Source organism: Geotrypetes seraphini, chromosome 9 (assembly GCF_902459505.1).
Source record: "Geotrypetes seraphini chromosome 9, aGeoSer1.1, whole genome shotgun sequence".
NCBI classification, from domain to species: Eukaryota; Metazoa; Chordata; class Amphibia; order Gymnophiona; family Dermophiidae; genus Geotrypetes; species Geotrypetes seraphini.
The window spans coordinates 108,781,625-108,792,420 of NC_047092.1; positions in this window are offsets into that span (position 1 = coordinate 108,781,625).

A 10,796-nucleotide genomic window follows, 5' to 3' on the forward strand; every position below is an offset into this window, starting at 1 on the left:
GAAGGAGAACCAGGCAAGCAAGTTATCAGAAGATAACCAGAGCCTTGGACCAACAAGATTTGAAATATAACCAGACAACAAAAGGTAGAAAAATTAATTTTATTTTCTGTTTTGTGATTATAATATGTAAGATTTGAAATGTGTATCCTGCCAGAGCTGGTGTTGGACTGCAAACGTGAGCTAGGATTTAACAGAGAGAGGAAAAGTCCTTTTTGTTTCTTTATTTTATTTACACCACAGTGCCAGTGTGGTTAGGAGAAGCCAAAGGGGGTGAAAAAGCTATAAAACCCACCAGGAGTTTTGAAAAAAATCACCCAACTGGGCAGGAAAATCGAATTGAAAAACCAATTCAATAGGCTGAATCGAATCGAAATTTTTGTTCCTGAATCTGGCAGCATTAGTTTGCACTACTGTCTTAGACTTTAGGACCTGGGATTGGGGAGAGATGGCATCCTCAGTACTTTATAATGCAAGTGAAACGAGGATTTGGTCAGACTTTTGAAGGGTCTGCAGAAAAAAAATATTGTATAGGCCGGGGACATGAGACAGCAGGAAATGGGAACTTTTCTTCCTTCTATTTTTGTGAATGGAAAGGCTGAGGATGTCAGAGAGTTCAGTTAAAATATGTGCTTTATAAGAAAATATAATAATATGTTTTATAAAGTTTATAGCATAGCTGGCCTACCCAGTGAGGTGTTCCTAGTGGTGGTGGTGGCAGCGTGTCAATGTGTTGAGAGGAAGAGGTGGTCTGGGAAATTCTGCTGAGCAAACTCCGGGCCCATTTCCACCCCCCAGTTAGTTCACTCCACTCAACTGGTTCACACACTGAGTGGGTCTTTGGGTGTTGTTTTGGGATCTCTTCCAGTGGTTTATCAGTATCTCCTTCTGGTCCAAGGAAGGAAACTTTGTTATCCTTAGCATTGACCTACAGAATATGTTTGTAACAGCGCTGCTTGTGTGGCATTAGGCTATGTAGTGATCGAAAGAAAAAACCAGACCTTTGCACATTTTTGCACTATATGGTGGGTGTATGAGGAGGTTCACATTTCCTGCACAGCTAAGTCCGTGTGAAGTTACCTTGTGCTGTATTTGACATCTAGCAAGGTCTCTGTTTGAAAGGAAAGATCTAAACTTAAAAATGAAGTGGCCAGAAGTTATGGTAAAAGCAGATAGTGTAGCTGGTTTTAAGAAAGATTTGGACAAATTCCTGGAGGAAAAGTCCATAATCTGTTATTAAGACATGGGGTAAGTGTCTGCTTGCCTTGGATCGGTAGCATGGAATGTTGCTACTCTTTGGGTTTTGACCAGGTATTAGTGTCCTGGATTGGCTATATGAGAATGGGCTACTGGGCATAATGGACCATTGGTCTGACCCAGTTAGGCTATTCTTATGTTATGTTCTCATCTGTAGGGGCCTTTGTTTTCACTTCTTATTTTAATATATTTTTTTCTGGGAACTTATCAGTGTTTTTTATAATGGGAACAAAAATGGAAGAAAATTAATGTGTGTGGGATGAGAGGGTAACTAATTTCTTCAGCTAAATAATTCAATCCACTTCAAACAGACATAGGAGAACTCACGCACCATTCACACACCCTCCAACCAAAAACGTCAAAAGAAAAAAAACAGTTCGACAACCTCCTAGCCATTCGAGCTGCAACACTCGACCCCCAACTCTACAACCTATTGACCTCGACCACAGACTGCAAAACCTTGAAAAAGAAATAAAAACCCTTCTATTCAAAAAACACATAAAACCAAACTAACACAATCAGAACTGTCCCAAGCATCACCTGCAACTACTCCATATGTACTTCTGATGTCATGACAATTCAGACATAATTTATGTTCCGTTTCATGGTCATTACAAAAAATATTTTTTTACATTGGGGGGGGGTCAAAAATTGATGGGCCCCAGGTGCCACATACCCTAGGTATGCCACTGGCTCCTGCAATCAGTTCTGCTGGGGGCAGTCAGCAGGGAAACTATCCAGGCTCATTAGCAAAGTACCAGAGAACCACAGGTGTTTCTAAATACAATCAGCCCAATGCTAGAGAAAAGGGTGTGGTCTCTAGGCCAAGGAAGCAGCCACAAACTTACAGCATACCTGAATCCTTGGAGAGAAGCAAGCCCAGATTCAAAAGGTAGAGACCAGTACTTTCCAAAGCATGCAGGTAGAAAACCTCAGAACTGAAGCCTCTAATCATTCTTCTGAAGGTACTGATGTGGAAATGCCAGAAGAAATGTTAGTAGAGGATATTGAATGAAGCCTGAGGAATTAAACATGTTTGAAGGCATGGTCACAGAGTTTGAGGGAATTAAAAGCTGTTTCTAATAATGTGGTGTTGCCTCACGAAACAAAGTAACAGAAAAATTAAGAATTATTGCTTCTGATTTAACTAAGTGTAACAGAAGAGTTAAGAATCCCATGTTTAGAGTGAGAAAGTTAATTACACCCTGAGAATTGCTCCAGAGGCAAGCTGTTTGAAGTTGCCAGATTTTCTTGAACTGTAAAGTGAATAAGCATGGTGGGCTAACAGGCTGTTTAGCCATCAATGAGAGGTTTTTAAAAAAATATTATTTGAATTGCACTATAGCACAAAGCCAGAAAATAAAGACATCTTAAAATTCACTCTAAGCATCTGTGCTGGACCTTTTTATTTGATGCAGACACCCCTCTACCCTCCATGCTTCAATCAGCCGCTCGGCTGAGTCTTGGATGACCCAGGTCAGGACTCTGGCTAATCCAGTCCAGGTCTTAACTGGTCACATAGCAACCTTAGTGGTGGCACTGGTAAGATTTGTGGTGCCCCACACTGGTAGTAATGGGTAATGCATGCAAAAAAAAAAAAAAAAAAATTGTGTGTTTGAATTTTTTTTTTTTTTTTTTTAATGGCTTGGATTACTCCCTGTGTGAGGAGAGAAATCGCTGGACTCAATTAATTGCTGCAGTTTCCAGAGAACTTACCATTGGATTACAAATTTTAGTTTGAAACTGGTTTTGGAAAAGGGGAAAAAAACTGCTTAAATTGCCTGCACTTGGATTACAAATCTGGATCAAGAGAAAAGGCCTAACTCAAATGGAGATATCCAGAGGAGCAGCGGAGTGTTCTAGTCCAGCGAGGAGATCACAGTGCTCATGGATGGAGGTGCAGCGAAGCCAGTCAGAGGGACAGGTGGAGGAGTCCAGGGGAGTGGCAACCCAGTCTAAAACCCAAGGCACAGACTCACCAGTGAAGCAGGTAAAGGTTACCAAAGCTCACTGGTGCAGGACAGCAATGGCGTACCAAGGGGGCAGGGGGGCGGTCCGCCCTGGGTGCATGCCCCAAGGGGGGGCACAGCCAGCCACCCTCCCTAATCTGCTGCTGCTGCTGCCTTTCTTTAACCAGCAGCAGTGGCAGTAAACAGGGGTGTCCGCGGGTGCTCACCGGTGTTGCTCAGCTTCTGGCTGGCTCCCCTGCTGAAAGCTGCGGGTGTCCACTCCTCACGCAATCTGCGGCTGCGTCGGAAGCGTTCTCTCTGATGTCACGATGTCGGAGAGAAGGCTTCCGACACAGCTGCGGATTGGTGAGGTGTAGTCGCCCGCAGTTTTCAGCAGGGGAACCAGGCAGACATGCTGGACAGGGAAGGGGGAGGGTAGAAATACTGCATAGGCAAGGGGGGGGAGACATGCTGCTGCTGCACAGGGAAGGGGAGGGTAGAAATGCTGCACAGACAAGGGGGGAGACATGCTGCTGCTGCTGCAGAGGCAAGGGGGGAATAAATGCTGCACAGGCAAGGAGGGAGAAATACTGCTGCTGCACAGGGAAGGGGGAGAGAAATGCTGCTGCAGCAGCACCCAATTGGAGAGAGAGAGGGAAGAAGGGAGAAGGAAGACAAGGGAGAGGAACCAGAAATGCCAAGTCCATGGGAGGGAGGGAAAGGAAAAAAGGAAAGGAGATACCAGACCATGGAGGGTGATGAAGAAATGCCATGGCATGAGGGAAGGGAAGGAGATAGAGATACATCATGATGTGGAGTGGGAAGGAAGGACAGGAAAATAGAATGAGAGAGATGCCAAAGCATAGAGGAGGGGGTGGAGACAGAAAAATGGAGAGGGGGTGAAGCTGAAATGAATCATGTGCAAAGGAGAGAAGGGACCCCAGACATAGAAAGAGGGAAGATGCCATATGGAAGAGAGAGAGTGTGGACAGTAGATGGAAGGGGCAGAGAGTGTGGGCAGTAGATGGAAGGGGTAGAGAGAGAGGGCAGATGTTGCATGGAAGGGAGGGAGGACAAACGCTGTATAGAAAGAAGAGAGCAAAGAGAAGATGATTAAAGCAGAAACGAGAAAAGGTAGAAAGATTTTTTTGTTGTTTTACTTAGAATCAAGCAGTATTGTAACTGTATCGATATAAAAGTTTATAAATATGAAATGGAAATAAAGCAATTTTTGGGACTAAACCCCTTTGCTCAGGACAGGATACCATAACAGCAGTATACTGTACTGTTCTGAAGAAAGATTTGGCCTCTGAAAGCTAATTGAAAAATGGATTAGTCCAATAAAATGGTATTTTCTTATTTCTAATTTCTTTTATTTTTATTTGTTAATTTGTAAAGTGGTGATTGTTATGCATCAGTCTTTTCAAATTTACATCTACTGTCTTTATATTTTGCACAGTATTAAGGGACATGTGTCACTGTTTCTGTGGTGTTGTGGTGTTGCATTGTATGCAGAGTCTGGTTTCTTAGCAGTTCAGTTTAACTTTTGTCTACATATTTCTATTTTTAGTTTGTGATTATTCCATATTGGGAGAGGATATATCTCTGTTCTGTGTGTATGAAAAGGACATAGTTTTCAGTTGGCATTGACTACAGGATCAATTGGCTGTGCGGGATCTGGCTTGTTTAGGTTTACAATGTATGTGTTGGTGTTCTAGTGCTCACTGCAGTGTTTAAGATGCTGCCTTTTCCTAGGTGCACCCTTGTTGTGCGATATTGTTACTAAAAATCATATTTTTGATATAGATGGGGGGGTGTCACATATGCTAGGTACGCCACTGCAGGACAAGGTAGGTTTTAGCACAACTGATCCGATCAGCGGGGCTGGGAATCTTGTGTGAAAGTATCGCCCTTGGTTTGGTTGTCTTCTGTTTATACCCTAGAGTATCCGAATGGATCCGGCCCAGCCCAACGCGTGGAGCGAGATGGAGAGGCAGTGAGCTATCCAGATGCTCAAGTGACTGTAAATGCTCAGACGGAGCTGTACTGAGCACAGGAGAAGGCGCAGCAGGAACACCATATGCAGATGATACAGTTGCTTGAGGACCAAGTCAAGGCAGTGACTTAGCTGGTACAGCGCTCATGAACAGTGAGTGGCACTCCAGTGATGGAGCCAATTAAGCTTTGTAAGCCTAGGCCCAGAGGATGATTTAGAAGACTTTCTAGTTGCATTTGAACTGTAAAGTGAATAAGCAAGGTGGGCTAACAGGCTGTTTAGCCACCAATGTATTACACTTCTCCCTCCGTATTAACGGTTTCAGCATTCACGGTTTTGATTATTCACAGTTCTTAGCTTGCTGGCTCCTCCCCCAAAATTACATCAGCTTGCATAGAGAAATCACTGATTCCCAGCACTTTCTTCACCGTGTTTTGCCTCTCCTTCAGGAACAGGCCAGGTCTCACAATGGTTTTTAATAGAAAAGAGCAAATAACATATGAAAAAGTTATTCACGGTTTTTCTGTATTTGCAGTTCTGTTAATCCCCTATCACAGCGAATACGGAGGGAGAAGTGTATTTGAATTGCACTATAGTACAAAGGCAGAAAATAAAGATATCTTTTTTTTAATCTTTATTAATTTTTAAGCCATAAATAAGTGCAACATATTATACAATCATATTACATTATAAAAGCACTTAAATTCAATCAAAATTGTAATTTATGACAAATATATCACCCCCCATACTCGTATTCAAAAATTGCAGCTCTGAGAATCTCAGAGAGAGCGTGAACTCGAAGGCCTTGAGCATGCGCAGATGCTCAAGGCCCAGCAAAGAAGAAGATGCAGATCTTCGGGCACCGGCACCAGCATGTCCTGTGCGTTGGTGCCGGTGCCCAGATGGGGGTAAGCAGCGTGTTCAGGTAATGGTGGGGGATTTCAGATCGCGGCAGGGGGTGGGGTGCGACACGAGCGGGGGATGCTGGATCGCGGGGGGGTTGCCGGATCACGGGGGGAAGGGTGCCGGATCGCAGGGGGCACCACTCACAAATCAAGGCAAGCTCGGTTTCTGAGGTGCCGATTATGCAAATGTTTTGCTCGTCTTGCAAAACACTTGCAAACCGGTGCACTCGTAAACCGAGGTACCACTGTACTTAAAAAAACATTTCCCCCCTCCCACCTCAATAAAAGATTAAAAAACAAAATGCATTATTTAAGACATGTAGTGAAAATCATATTGATAACATCAAAAATATAATACCCCTCCGCCCACCCACCCACCCTCCCTGGATGTGCAAATCAAGTAGGAAATAAGGGGATAATCCAGCTAATCAGTGTTAACAAACTTTGTCAATCAACTCCATGTTAATTTAAATAACTTATTGTTACACAACATTTCTGAATTCATCTTTCTCATATTTGTAGCATAAACATAAACATAGAAACATAGAACATGATGGCAGAAAAGGGCCATGGCCCATCTAGTCTGCCCACACTAATGGCCCACCCCCTAACTACCTCCATGAAGAGATCCCACATGCCAATCCTATCTTTCTTAAAATCTGGCACGCTGCTGGCCTCAATTTTGCCTGACCTCCTTTTCTATAATAATTTGTAGTTCAAATCCCCTTTTCCTCTTTACTCTTGTTTTGTTAAGTTTGTATATAGTCTAGTTTATTTTAATGTTCATGTTTAAATTAATGTTTTACTTTTTAATATTGTAATTTTAATTGTTTCTTTTTATGTATGTTCATCGCTTTGAAATAAGATTAAGCGATTAATCAAAAATTTTAATAAACTTGAAACTTGAATTACCTGTTGTGGAAGATTATTCCAGCGATCAACCACCCTTTCGGTGAAGAAATATTTTCTGGTGTCTCCATGAAATTTCCTCTTGTTGCCATGGGTCCTTTAAGGAAAAAGAGATCCTCTTCCACCTCGATACGGCCTGTGACATATTTGAACTTCTCGATCATGTCTCCCCTCTCTCTGCGTTCCTCGAGTGAGTACAGCTGCAACTTACCCAGTCGTTCCTCATACGGGAGATCCTTGAGACTTGAGACCATCCTTGTGGCCATTCGCTGAACCGACTCAATTCTCCGCACGTCTTTTTGATAATGCGGCCTCCAGAATTGTACAGTATTCCAGATGGGGTCTCACCATGGATCTGTACAACGGCATTATGACTTCAGGCTTACGGCTGACGAAACTTCTACGGATACAGCCCATGATTTGTCTAGCCCTGGATGAAGCTTTCTCCACTTGATTGGCAGTCTTCATGTCTTCGCTAATGATCACCCCCAAGTCACGTTCTGCTACAGTCCTTGCTAGGATCTCACCATTTAGGGTGTAAGTCCTGCATGGATTTTTGCCCCTAAGGTGCATGACCTTGCATTTTTTGACATTGAAACTTAGTTGCCAAGTCTTTGACCAATGCTCCAGCAGGAGTAGGTCCTACGTCATACTTTTGGGCTTTGAGCTTTTGTCGGGCACTGTGCTTTCATCTGTTGTGCGGTTGCCTACTATGTTGCATAGTGTGGCGTCATCGGCGAATAATGTAATTTTACCTCGAAGCCCCTCAGCCAAGTCTCTTATGAAGATGTTAAATAGGATCGGGCCCAAGACCGAGCCCTGTGGCACTCCGCTGATCACCTCCGTCATATCGGAGAGGGTACCGTTTACCACTACCCTCTGAAGTCTACCTCTAAGCCAGTCCCTAACCCATGCGGTTAATGTTTCACCCAGTCCCATCGAACCCATCTTGTTCAATAACCTGCGGTGTGGGACGCTATCAAACGCTTTGCTGAAGTCCAAGTACACGACGTCCAGGGACTCCCCTATATCCATTGAGGAGGTTCCATTCTCGGACCATTCACCACTTATCATGGAACTTTGGTTTACGTCAGATCCACGGGAACTCCATTGGAAATTCCCATGTTACCTCTATAGAGATCTAGAATTTCATAAACATCTTCGGGAGCAGTGTTGGAATATAGTTATCATAATACTGACGATGTTCATCCAGTGACTTTCTGGGAGGCATCCAAAGTGGTCCTGCAGGGATTCATTATCGCTTCTCTTTCTCGCAAGCGGAAGAAGCTGGATGCAGACTTACTGCTCTCTCGGAGGAACTCCAACAATTGAGGGCACGACACTGTACTTCCCTTTCCACGGATGATAAACTTCGCCTGATGACCATACAGCTGCAGATTGACACCATCTTGATGCACAGGGCCTCTCGAGATATCTATTTTCAATAGTATAAATTGTACTCCTGGGGGGGGGGGGGTAAAAACGGGGAGACTGTTGACCAATCTGGTCAGGCCTCAATGCACGCGCCAGGTTATATTGTTTATTCAGGATAAGCAGGGTAATCGTTTCACCCAGGAGAGGCAGATTCAACAATTCGTTCACTTTTATGAATCCCTGTACACTCGCCAACCTTTCTCGGACTCAGAGAGAGATGCTTTCTTTCAGGGGCTGACACTTCCTAAGCTGACGGTCGCTCAACTGGAGCAATTGAATGCGCCTATTAGCCCTGGGTAGGTGCAGCTAGGTATCAAGAAGCTCAAGTTAACTAAAGCACCTGGACCCGACGGATTTGGATCCGAGTACTACAAGATTTTGTCGGATCAAGTATCCCCAGTCTTGGTGGGGGCGTTTAACACATTGTCCGAGGCGCAGGGTCTAGCCCAACCTAGCCCACGTTGTGCTATTGCCGAAACCGGGCAAGGACCCGGCCCAAGTGGGGTCCTATCTACCCATTTCTCTTCTTAATCAAGATGCCAAGCTGTTTGCTGCGATTTTGGCGAGTAGATTGAATGCATTTTTGCCACTCTTGATCCAAAAGGACCAGGTCTGGTTTCTGCCCGGCCATTATGCATCGATGAATCAAGCTCATGCTCTGATGGCCCTTCATTCTAGGCGCAGGATGGAGGGAGCATCAGCTATTGTTGGCCTGGATATGGAGAAAGTATTTGATAGCATCTCCTGGCAGTATCTCTTCTGGGTTTTGCGTAAGTTTGGCATAGAAGGGCTCATCCACCAATAGATTTGTAGCTTATATATTCGGCAGCAGGCAAGACTTTTAGTAAATGGTCAGTTTACTGACCCGTTTGCCTTGGGTAGGGGGACGCGACAGGGCTGCCTGTTGTCTCCGCTACTTTTTGTGCTAGCTATTGAACCTTTAGCCGTTAAGATTCAAGGGGACCTGGATCTTCAGGGCATCTGCCTTGGAGAGAGGGAGAGTTGCATTAATTTATTTGCTGATGATAATCTCCTTTATCTTGACCATCCCCGACAAGATCTGGGACGTGCCCTGGCCCTTGTTCGCTCCTTTGGGGACATTTCTGGCCTGCGAGTCAATTGCAATAAATCTGAACTTCTCCTGTCTTGGTCCACTACGCTGGAGGCCTGGCATGCGGGCCTAGAGATACCACCGGTATGGGGGCCGATGCGCTACCTTGGTGTGTATTTAAGCCCCGATCTGAAGCTTCTGTAACAATATAATGTGCGACGCCATCTGGATGAGATCCAGCGTTTGTGTGATAAATGGAGAGACCTTCTGCTGGGAGTCTGGGGTTGAGTGGCTCTGTCTAAGATGGTACTTCTCCCCAAGATTCTGTATCCTTTGCAGACAATTCCCCTTTGGGTTTCTGATAAGGATGTGTGACTGTTTCGTTCTATACTCTCCTCTTTCATTTGGCGTCATAAGCGAGCCCGGATTAGTTATGCCACTTTGGCTTTGGATAAATCTTGTGGCGGTTTGAATCTTCCTGATCTTCGTTGTTGTTTTTTTTTAAATATCATGTTTATTGAGACAAGAGGCATCTAGACAACGAGAGCCCAACATTAGGCAACAAAACAAACAATATAACACACAAGAACATAGTGGTACAAGCAGCACAAGCAGGAATGGAGCTCACAAAGGAGCAAGTATGATACAGCAGAACCACATCAGGGGCAAAGTGCAGTGCGGATACCACTCGCTAGCCAACGCCCCCCGTCCATTTTTGAATATAAAAAGAACATCCTCAATCCACAAACACTTCAACACAAGCTATCATCACCCTAGCACTACTCCAACAAACCAAGACTCACCCATACCCTACAAAACACATGCAGACTCGCAAACACTCACAACACATACACACAATCAAACACATTCGAACACATTCACCCTGCCGGAGAGAGCCACATCGGAGACAATAGTAAATAAAAGAGAAAGGAGCAGGTCTGGGAAACCACTCTAGCCCGCACAGGAACCAATCCAGCAACAACAATTATGCATCAAGGTCCAATATCTGCTGCCAAAGGGAGCAATAGAACTTCCATTGTTCCTGCGGGTGAGTCAAATAGGTGTCCAACTCAAAGTGAGCTTGCTGTTTCATCATGGCAACCCACAGAATATAAGAGGGTGCCTCCTTTGAGATCCAGTATTTCAGGATGAGCTTTTTCCCCACCAGAATTGCATGTAAAACAAATTTCTGGGAGGGGAAGTCCAGGCCATGATTCTGGAGGTCATGAACATCTCCTAATAAAAAGGCAGGTGCATTCCTAAGGCAACGTACAGTGCAAGAGGTTGTCCAGGCAGCT